Consider the following 11034-nt stretch of genomic DNA (forward strand, 5'->3'; position numbering starts at 1 on the left):
TTCTTTTTTTCTACCTGATTGCTCTAGATAGAACTTCTAGTACAATGTTGAATAATAGTGGTGACTGAGGGCATCCTTGTCTCATTCCCGATCTTAGGGGGAAAGCTTTTAGCCTCTCACCATTGAGTGAAATTCTGGCTGTTGGTTTTTCAAAAATGCCTTTTATCATGTTGAGGAAGTTACTTTTGATTCCTATCATTTGAAGTGTTTTTATCAGAAAAGGATGTTGAATTTTGTCAAATGCTTTTTCAGCATCAATCGAGATGATCATGTGATTTTTCCCTTTTGATTTGTTAATGTGCTGTATTAAATTAATTGATTTTCTTGTGTTGAGCCTTCCCTGCATTCCTGGTATAAACCCCACTTGGTTGTGGTGTATAATTCTTTTCACGTGCTGTGGGTTTGATTTGCTAACATTTTGTTGAGAATTTTTGCATCTATGTTCATTAGGGAGAATGGTCTTAGTTTTCCTTTCTTGTGGCATCTTTTCCCAGTTTTGGTATTAAAGTCTTGTTAGCTTCACATAATGAGTTAGGTAGTGTTCCTTTTCCTTCAAATTTTTGGAAAAATTTAAGCAGGATTGATGTTAATTCTTTTTGGAATATTTGATAAAATTCCTCTGTGAAGCCATCTGGCTTTAGGCTTTTCTTTGTAGGAAGATTTTTGATGACTGTTTGAATCTCTTTACTTGCGATTTGGTTTGTTGAGATCTCCTATTTCTTCTTAAGTCAGTGTAGTTTGTTTGTGTGGTTCTAGGAGTTTGTCCATTTCATCTAAGTTGTCCGGTTTGTTGGCATATAGTTGTTCATAGTATCCTCTTAGGATTTTTTTTTATTTCTTCAGATTCTGTGTGATGACTCCCTCTCATTTCTGAAATTGTGTATTTGCATCCTCTCTCTTGTTTTCTTTGTCAGCTTTGCTAGTGGCCCATTGATTTTTTTTTTTTTTTTTTTTTTTTTCGCATGGCAGGCTCCGGGAATCAAACCTGGGTCTCTGGCATGGCAGGCAAGAATTCTGCCACTGAGCCATCATTGTACTGCCCCCACTATTTTGTTGATTTTCTTGAAGAACCGACTTTCAATTTTATTGATTCTTTCTGTTGTTCTTTTGTTCTCCCATTCACTTAACTCTGCTTTAATCTTTGTTATTTCTCCTCTTCTATTGGCTTTGAGGTTAGTTTGCTGTTCTTTCTCAGGTTCCTCCAGGTGAGCAGTTAAGTCTTCAGTTTTTCCTCTTTCTTCTTTTTAATATAGACATTTAGGGCAGTAAATTTCCCTCTCAGCATAGCCTTTGCCGCATCCCATAAGTTCTGAAATGTTGTATTCTCATTTTCATTAGTCTCTAGATAACTACTGATTTCTCTATCAATTTCTTCTTTGACCCACTCATTGCTTAAAGTGTTTTATTTAATCTCCATATATTTGTAAAAGTTCTTGTTCTTTGGTGGTTATTGATTTCCACCTTCACTCCATTGTGATCAAAGAAAGTGCTTTGAATAATTTTAATGTTTTCAAATTTATAAAGACCTTTTTTGAGCCCCAGCATATGATCTATCCTGGAGAATGTGCCTTGAGCATTAGAGAAGAATGTATATCCTGGTGTTTTGGGGTGTAATGACCTCTATATGTCTGTTAGGTCTAATTCATTTATCCAGTTGTTTGAAGTTATCTATTTCCTTGTTGATCCTCTGTCTGGTTGTTCTGTCTATAGAGGAGAGTGGTGTATTGAAGTCTCCTACTATTATTGTTGAAACAACTATTGCTCCCTTCAGTTTTGCCAATGTCTGTCTTGTATACTTTGGAACTCCTTGATTGGGAGTTTAGACATTTATGATTGTTATTGATTCTTGGTTAATTGTCCTTTTTACTAATGCATAGTGTCCTTTTTTGTCTCTTATTATATCTTTATGCTTAAAATCTATTTTGCCTGGTATTAGTATAGCTACTCCTGCTTTCTTTTGCTTACTGTTTGTGAGGAACAACTTTTTCCATCCTTTTACTTTCAATCTATGTGTATTTTGTGTCTACGATGAGTCTCTTGTAAGCAGCATATAGCTGGATTATATTTCGTAATCCATTCTGCCAATCTGTTTCTTTCAATTTGTAAATTTAGTCTGTTAATGTTCAAAGTTATTACTGAAAAGGCATTTCTTAAATCCACCATCTTATCTTTTTATTTTATTTGTCAGATCTATATATTCTCTTCCCTCTTTTTCTTTTTATCTTTTGGGTTATACTTACTGGTACTCTTCAATTCTGTGTCTGCTACAGACCTCCCTCTCCTGTATTTTTGTTTTTTTCAGCTTGCAGAACTCCCTTTAGTATTTCTTGTAGAGCTAGTCTCTTGTTGATATATTCTCTCAGCTTTTGTTTATCTGAAAATGTTAATATTTCCCTCAATTTTGAAGTATAAATTGGCAGCGTACAGAATTCTAGGCTGGAAATCTTTCTCTTTCAGGATCTTAAATGTATCATAACACTGCCTTCTCTCACCTTGATAATGCCAGTTGGGTAGTCTGAACTCAGTCTTATGTGGTTTCTGTTGTATGTAGTAGATTGTTTTTCTCTTGCCACTTTCAGGATTTTCTGCATCTCTTCAACATTTGACAAACTGATTAATATGTGTCTTGGAGTAGGCCTATTTGGATTTATTTTATCTGGAGTTCCTTGAGCTTCTTTGATCTATCTATTTATGTCTTCTATAAAGGTTCTGAAGTTTTCCCCCATTATATCCTCCACTAATCTTCCTAGCCCTTTACTCTTCTCTTCTCCCTCTGGGACACTGATGATTCTTATATTTGTGTGCTTTCTTTTGCCCATCATTTCTCTGAGATCCAGCTAAAAATTTTCCAGCTTTTTTGTCATTTGCTCTTTTGTGTGTTCAAAATCCATTTTTCTGGACAGGCTACAGTGGCTCAACAGGCAGAGTTCTTGCTTGCCATGCCAGAGACCCAGGTTCGTTTCCCAGTGCCTGCCTATATTAAAAAATAATAATAATAATCAATTTTTCTGCCCTCTAGTTCACTTATTCATTTCTTCTGCCTCTTCAAATCTGCTATTGTGTGTCTCTAGTATATTTTTTATTTATTCTACAGCATCTTTAATCTCTGTGATAGCTGCTATTTTTCTGTTTATTCTTTCAAATTCCTCATTTTGCTCTCCTAGTGGCTTCTTGATCTCCTTTATGTTTTTAGCCATTCCCTGTAGTAAAGTTTTAAGAACATCTTTGATTAGTTGTTCCAAAGTCTGTGTCTCCTCTGGTGTTTTAATTTGGTCATTAGATTGGGCTGTATCTGTCTACATCTTCATATGGTGAGTGATCTTCTATTGTGTTCACAGCATGTAAATATCTTGATAGAGTTACTTTGGATGTTGATTTCCTTCAGTAGTCTAAAGCTTTATATTTGTGGGAGTGATGTGGAGCAGGATGCGGGGCATGGGGTGGAGTACAACAAGTGTGGTGACAGGTTGCGGTGCAGGTATATGCATGGGTCAGAGACTCTACCCTGGTGCTTCCTCGTCCCCATCTCCCTGCCTGTGCATTCCTGACAGCTCCAGGCCTCTGTCTGGAAATGAACACTTAGGGCTGTTTGCACTAGCTGGCCGGTCTCTGGTTCTCTGTGTCTCAATTCTTTTGTTTTTTCAACCAAGGCCTCCCTTATAAAATGCCACAGTGATTTCACTGTTTTCAGGAACAGGCCACACTATCACACCCCGGTATGGATTTTTTTATTCCAAGTTACCAGATATGAACCTGGGTCCTACTAGGAATCTCATCAGGACATTAGTTGTCTCATGTTTCATGCTGCTTAGCTACATGGTCTTCAGGAAAGGTCCAAGAACACTTCTGCTTAGGAAAGCAGAGGGCACGCCCTCCAAAGCTGTCCACGTAGCTGTGGTCCCCGCAGGCCTCACTCTCCACAGCATGGCAAGCCGCTTTGTCCCCCTTGCGGAAAGGGATGTCAGACCAGGCCAGATGGTTACAATGTGAAGTTCAATTCAATATTGATGAATAGGGTATTTTTATTTGAAAGATGTAGTTGTCTAATTGCAAAAGACCAAACCACACAATTGTTGAATTCACTGTGACTCTATACAGGTTAAGTATTATCAAATATAACCTCTAGTTAGATATGTCTATTTCCAATATGATATTGAGATAGTTTCACAAGATTTTTATTGTTTTATTTTTTTGCAGTGGAAATAACTATATAGTTTTTGTGGGTTTTCCCCCTGATTATTTCTCATTGAAAATTAAAAATCTTTAGGGGCAGGAAAGGACAGATTGGCAGAGCACCCAGAAAAAAAATTCCATGTGTGGGCTGACACTCACCTCAGCTAACCCAAGGCACCTCATTCTCATTCTGTTTAGGTAATCAGGGCAAGAAGAGGTACTCTCTTTTGTTCTCTAACATAAGGTAGGAAAACAGACATTTTCATTCTTTCTGTTTGGAACCAGCAGAAAATGACTTCACAATAATAACACAAAGAGTCCATGTTTATTGATTGAACAGCATTTATACTATATGCCTGATTCTATGCTAAGACCTTTGCATGTTTTGTCTCATTTTATCCTCACAGGCATCCTATGAAGTAGATATTATTATTTTCATTTTACAAATGGGAAAACAGAAGCTAAGAACCATCCTGAAGGTCACACCAAGATGGTAAATTGCAGTGCTGAGATTTAATCTTATAGTATTAGATTAAGCCAAGTAGTTTAACAATCCCCAAATCATAGTGCTATAACACAATAAAGATTTGTTTCTTGCTTATGCAATGTGCAGTGTAGATGATCCTCATGCTCTCTCGGGCAGGTCACTTTGAAGCAGTGATTCATGTACACAGGTTCTTTCCATCTTGTGGCTTAACGATGTTGTAGTTAGGAGGTCACCCCATCATTAACCATCCTGGAATGAAGAAAAGAATATGAAAGAGATGATTGAACAGGATGTTTTATAAGTAGGCCTGGTAGTGATGGCATCACTTCTGCACACATTCCGTTAGCCAGAAGTCAGTCATGTGGTTCCACTTACACACAAATGAAAATGCAGTTTCTTTTTGTGTTCCAAAAAGAGAGGAGACCTGGATATTGGTGGACCCAACAAACCTGTCAATAGCAGGTTTGTCTGACTCAGAATTCTTAATCATTAGGCTCCTCTGTTAACTCTCCTCCTCTCCCCTGATTTGTGACCATAGGAGTGCCAGCTAGTCCCTCTTGAGACTTAATACACCATGACATAAATGCATTTAGGAGTTTAAATAAGATGTGGTATCGTGTAGCCACTATGAGCCCAGGAACTAGCTCTCAGCTTGATAACCTATTAGTTAACTAGGTGGCTGTACACAAATTTCTGAATTTCTGCTTTTCTTCATTTATAAACTAAAAATAATAATATTTTCCTTTGCATTCCTCATAGATTGTTATGGCTGTGAAGGGAAATAGTTTATGTAGAAGCACTTTATAAAACATTTCTTGCTCATGTAAAGTGCAGTGCAGATAATCCTTGTTGAATGATTCTCTTGGGCAGCTCACCTCTAAGCAGTGCTACACAAAAGTCAGAGATTGTTGATGTTGATAGCTATTGTGACTTCCTAAGTGCCAGTGTAATTGATATAGATGATATGTTCTCTATAATTTTTGAGGAGAAATCACTGTTGAGTTGGGTCAGTCAGGAAATGCTTTATGAAGGAGTTGGAATTTGAATCTGTGACATGGACAGATGAATAATGTATATAATAATGACTAATAATGATGATAACTAATATTTATATAGTAAAATAAGCAGGAAGAATGCATTCAGGGAACATTATACCACCAAATAAGTAAAAGCCAGAAGGAACACGGTGTGCTTATGGGACAGAAAAGCTGACTTGTTCTTGTTCTGATGTGGGGGTAGGCAGGGGTAAGTGAACTTCAAGCTGCTTCAACCACCTCTTGATGACACCTCTTATTTCTGCATGTCTCATAAGCAAGGCAGGCATTACACTTTGTTCCAGAATACCTTTCCAAGGATGTTTGTGTAGCCTTGGAAGGTAGAGATAGTATCTTCCTTTAGAGCAAAGGGAAGGCATAGTTACTGCTGCATTACAAAAGATTCAGGATGCCTAAGTTCAGAGTTCTTCATGTCCCTGTGTTAACTGGTCCTGTACACAGTTCCCTGTGGTTTAAGGGCTCTTAGAACTGTAACAAAAACATACAGCTACTCAGCCATTGCTGAGTAATAAATGGGTTTTATTTCATTTTGTTTGTTTCTTTTTGTTGAGAAAATAAGGAATCTAAAGCTCAAGATTAAACATTTGCTTAAGGCCATAAAATAAGGAGAAGAACCAGAATTCAACTGCAAGCTTTCTCACTTTAAGACCCAGCTCTTTTCACCAATCATACTACCACCACCTAATAACTTTAAAGGTACTAAAAAATAAATTGTGAAACTGTTGGCCAAAATATGTAATCTCGTGTAACTGTTCCATTCACCAGAAAGGAACCTGAGATCCTTTGTTTTTGAGATTCCTGAGTATTGCCAGGGAAATAGCAAGAGACAAATTGGAGTCTTAGAAGATGCATTTGTGACGTGATGGTATGTAACAGTTTATCAAATGTGGGCTGGGCACTGGACTGAACAGGGAGATTAATAAACTCATTTTGTATTATCATCTTAGCTACAAAAAAAAGTCATTTAAGATGCTCAGTAAGAAAGCCAGACATTGTCAAGATTAAATCAGATAAATGTCACCTTGTAAATAAAGTAGAACTGATTGTGAAATGCTGTCTGTTGTCTTCACATTTCCTTATTCCTCTGATCCTTGTCCTGGAAAAACATATCCTCCTCAAGGACAGAACAGAAAGACTCTCAGGTTGTTTGTTAATGATTTTTTAATTGCTTCTTGTGAGTTTTTGACAATACATACTTAGGATGAATAACTAGGATCGACTGTACTGTAAAATTTTAAATCATGGAATGCAAAAATTTTTTTTGGTTATTTTTTAGGCTAAATATCCAGGCACTGCTGAAATTGTTGCACAGTGAAATACCCAGTTTGCAGACGTCACTGCCTGGCCAACCAGGAAACTCACAAAACTGACAAAAGTCCTCATATTCTCATCTGTAACAAGAGCATCTACTTCAGAGGATCATTGTGAGTATTAAATGAGGTAATAGAAATAAAAAAAATATCTATTATTATTGTTACAAATGAAAGTCTGTAGGTATGCTACCAGTAGAGAGAAAAATAGATGAACTATCCTCATAGCTTACAGGTCTGGACTATCATATATAACCTAAAAAATGTCACCCTATATGGGTGTTCATGCTGTGCACTCTAAAAGGGGGTCACATCTCAAGGGGTGTTTTCACAAGAAGAGCTATTTTTAACATATTTGAGAATATGCAGGCAGGCACTGGGATTCTGGACTTCCTGACCCAGATCTGGAACATTAGAGAAGAGTCCTGTCCTTTCTAAACCCACAAGGCACACATGGTCATACACACTAAGGAGGCTGTGCCTACAAATATGCACTGACACCTGCTTTTGTGACTATGCCCTCCTCCACTATGCTCCAGGGATCGCCTGAAATTGTTTTCCTATCCCATACCACACCACTTTCAGAAGTTGGTTCTCACTTCCAACTTCCACTTGATATCAAGTCTGACACAGGTCACCACTTGAGTGGTTGGGTTATATGGAGTATGTATTTTCCGGGGGGTGTGAATGGGAGAGAACGTAAGTGTCATGTACATGCGACATAGCTGCCACCAGCTGGGGACCTGGGAAACTCCACCCAGATTTTTAAAAACATTAACTAGAGGAAGGCGTACTTTTTACTAATTTACCCAAAGATAACTATGGACCTGCTTAAATTCACCATTTTTAGTTAGTTCCCCGAAAACCAATTAAACTTTATACTTGGATGATATTTTATAAAATCTTTTCAAACAGGTTTCTTACAAGCTAAATCACAGATGCAGAAACAGGATCCAAATGAGTAAACAACCTCCCTTGAGTCACAAAGCTAGTATAGAGCAACTTAACTCAATGCCTTGTCAAATAGATAGGCTTAGAGTGCTGCTGGTGTCAAAAAAAAAGGGCCCACTTAGGAAATGTGATCAATCTCTGCTCAGAATCATGATTTACTCTCATCTTTGACATTTTATCTGTGGTGGCAGAAAGTGTTTATTGCTTATTAAAAAGGTTTTAGTCCCTGAGTAAAACATATGGATTAAAATAAATAGATAATAGGGGGAACAAATGTTAAAATAAATTTAATAGATTGAAATGCTAGTGATCAATGAAAGGGAGTGGTAAGGGGTATAGAAAAAAATAGGGGAAACAGGCTAAAATATATTGGGTAGATGGAAATACTAGCAATCAGTGAGAGGGAGGGGTAAGGGGTATGGTATGTATGAGTTTTTTTCTTTTTTCTTTTTGTTTCTTTTTCTGAATTGATGTGAATGTTCTAAGAAATGATTATGGTGATAAATATACAATTATGTGATGATATTGTGAGTTAATCATTATATACCAACAATGGAATGCTCATATGTTAAGAATGTTTGTGTTTGTATGTTGTTATGTTTCAATAAAAAATTTAAAAAAATTTAAAAATCTAAAAAAAAAGCAAAAAACGAAAGTCCTCAGTCTTTATTCTCCTCTTCAGCAGAGGTTGACACACCTTAGGTTGGACACATTACTTCAACAATTTGGCTCTTAACCTTGTCAACTGCGGTATAAGGGGTGGGATTAAAATTTATTCCCTTTCCCATATTGCTAACTTAATTTACTCTCCCCAGAAGTAAACCTTGAGTCAAAAGTAGTGTCCAAGTGATTTTTTTTTTTTAAGTGTTCCCAGGAGAAACTGGAAAGGGAGTAGAGGAATTGGGGTAGGGAAGGAGGAAATAAGCCAAGAAGGGTGCAATTCTAGATGAAGTCCCAGCCTCAATCTGATCCTCTGGAGAACTTTGCAGCATAAATTACATCTCAGAGTTTGTCCAGCCTTGAGGCAAAAGAGCTGGGTTTTCATACTCAGGCACCAGTCAATCAGTGGCTGTTGTATGTGTCTCATATCCCTACCTCCTCCGCTCCTACCCCAACACACACACACGCAAGAGGCAATTCTGGGTTTTTTGTGAATACTGGCTGAACAGCTTCATTGGGAGTAAAGAAAGCAGTGGCACATAGATCCCAGGACTGATCAAAAAGGATCAAAGGAGGTGTAGGTGGTGCACCAACAGTGTCACCTTTGCTGGAGACCATCTATTCTGTGGTTTGTAGTTCTTTCACTGTAGGTTTGACTCTCTTGATCAATAGTTAAAAGATCCATTCACAACCAGTAATGTTGGAGGAAGACATCCTTGGTCATTTGAACTGTTAAAATAGCCTAGGAATTCAAACAATCCTCCATCCAAGATTCTAAGGGAGCCAGACTAGTAGGAGTAGAATTATATCTCTTTACATGGGGTAAAAAGCCTATAGGCAATTGATCACTAATTATCTGCTGTTTCCAGCACTGTAGGGAAGGCAAATATTTATCAGACACAGACAGTTCTTATCTTTGAGAAGCTTGCACAATAACTATGTAAATGAGATTCACATGCCTAAAATAAGTATGAGCAATTCAGGACACTATGTAATTAAAGACTGTCAGATTCTGAGAATTAGAGAAACAGATTCACTTTGGCTACCCTTTTTTGAGAAACTCATAGTGTGTGATGACTAAGGTCAGCTCAAGCCCACGCATGCAGTCATTCAACAAATCTGACTTCTCTGTGCCCAGTCATAAGTGTGTTAGGGCTGAGGACTAGGGTACAGATCACAAGATTGTGTGATAAGTTCAATGGTAGAAAGTGCACTTTGGAGAATTGTGATGGTTAAGTTCATATGTCAACTTGGCTAGGTAATGTTGTCCAGTTGTTTGGTCAAGCAAACATTGGCCTGATTTTTGCTGTGAGAATATTTCCTGATTTACATCATCAGTCAACCAATTGCATCTGGGGCTCATTATATCTACTTTGAACAAAGGAGATTGCCTTCAGCAATGAGGAAAGTCTCATCCAATCAGTTGAAGGCCCTAAAGGAAGAATTTATGATTTCAGCAATCCAAAAGAAGAATTTCTATTTCTACTTCAGCCAGCCAGTTTCTGGGGAATCCAATGAAACCTTCATCAGTGTTCCTAGTTTATGTCCTGCCCTATGAAATTCAGAAGACTTGCCAATCCCCACAGCCACATGTGCCAATTCCTATAATACATCTCATAATATTTACATTATATATATATATACTACATATTTTTAGATAAAAATGATATATATAAATGTTTGTTCTGTTTCCTTGGAGAACAAGACACTGCTAATTCCTCTCTTGACCCATGCCCACCACCACTCTTTTCTTCCAGACTTATAACTAGACTGAAGTCCCAACAGGCCCAAAAAGTTGAGATACAAATTGTGACTCATGAGGAGGTGTTCTAAACTCCAAAAGAACTGTTACTAAGCAAAGGCAGGGGATTCTGTGCCCTAGGTGCTCAAATGACCAATTCCTGAGTCACTGAGGTTTCAAAGAGAAAAAGAATTTATGGTTAGATGTGAAGCCAGAGATAGATCAGTTGGTCTGTTGGCCCAAAATTTTGTCTCCCAAACTGTACTAATTCTAATAGTTTTATAGTATTAAAAGATGGATAGGTTTTAGGATAATGAGCATAATGGCTCCAGACGATATCAGTTAGAGGTGATCTAATTATTGAGCATGCACAGATTGATTACATGCTTAGTCTTAGAATGTATGTAAGAAAATGGCAGCCTTAATATGATGATGGGCATAATATTTAGTATTATAATGAGGTATTGGTCACTTATAGGTTAAAATCTAAGCTACTGCACATGTCAGGTAGGCCCATTTTGGTTAGATCCAACTTCAGTTATCAAGATAACTTTGAATTGGGGTGGATTCATTCTGGGCTGACCCAAGACCTTTCAGTAATAAACATCAAGGACTGGCTGTCTTTAGTGATCATAAGACTCCAAGGTCATAAAACTG

At 37.5% G+C, this 11034-nt stretch overlaps 1 long non-coding RNA gene and 1 pseudogene across 2 annotated transcripts in view; one reads left to right on the plus strand and one right to left on the minus strand.

Annotated features, from left to right (window-relative positions):
* Positions 1 to 11034, plus strand: part of LOC143656104 (protein lin-28 homolog A pseudogene) — a 66128-nt pseudogene that overhangs the window by 40511 nt on the left and 14583 nt on the right. The window contains exon 2 of the transcript XR_013162393.1: positions 6992 to 7139. The product of XR_013162393.1 is annotated as a protein lin-28 homolog A pseudogene (transcript). The remainder of the gene's footprint in view (positions 1 to 6991; positions 7140 to 11034) is intronic.
* Positions 4497 to 11034, minus strand: part of LOC143656107 (uncharacterized) — a 64407-nt gene continuing 57869 nt past the window's right edge. The window contains exon 3 of the long non-coding RNA XR_013162395.1: positions 4497 to 4909. This is a non-coding gene — a long non-coding RNA (uncharacterized LOC143656107). The remainder of the gene's footprint in view (positions 4910 to 11034) is intronic.

This window comes from Tamandua tetradactyla, chromosome 14, assembly GCF_023851605.1.
Source record: "Tamandua tetradactyla isolate mTamTet1 chromosome 14, mTamTet1.pri, whole genome shotgun sequence".
Taxonomy (NCBI): domain Eukaryota; kingdom Metazoa; phylum Chordata; class Mammalia; order Pilosa; family Myrmecophagidae; genus Tamandua; species Tamandua tetradactyla.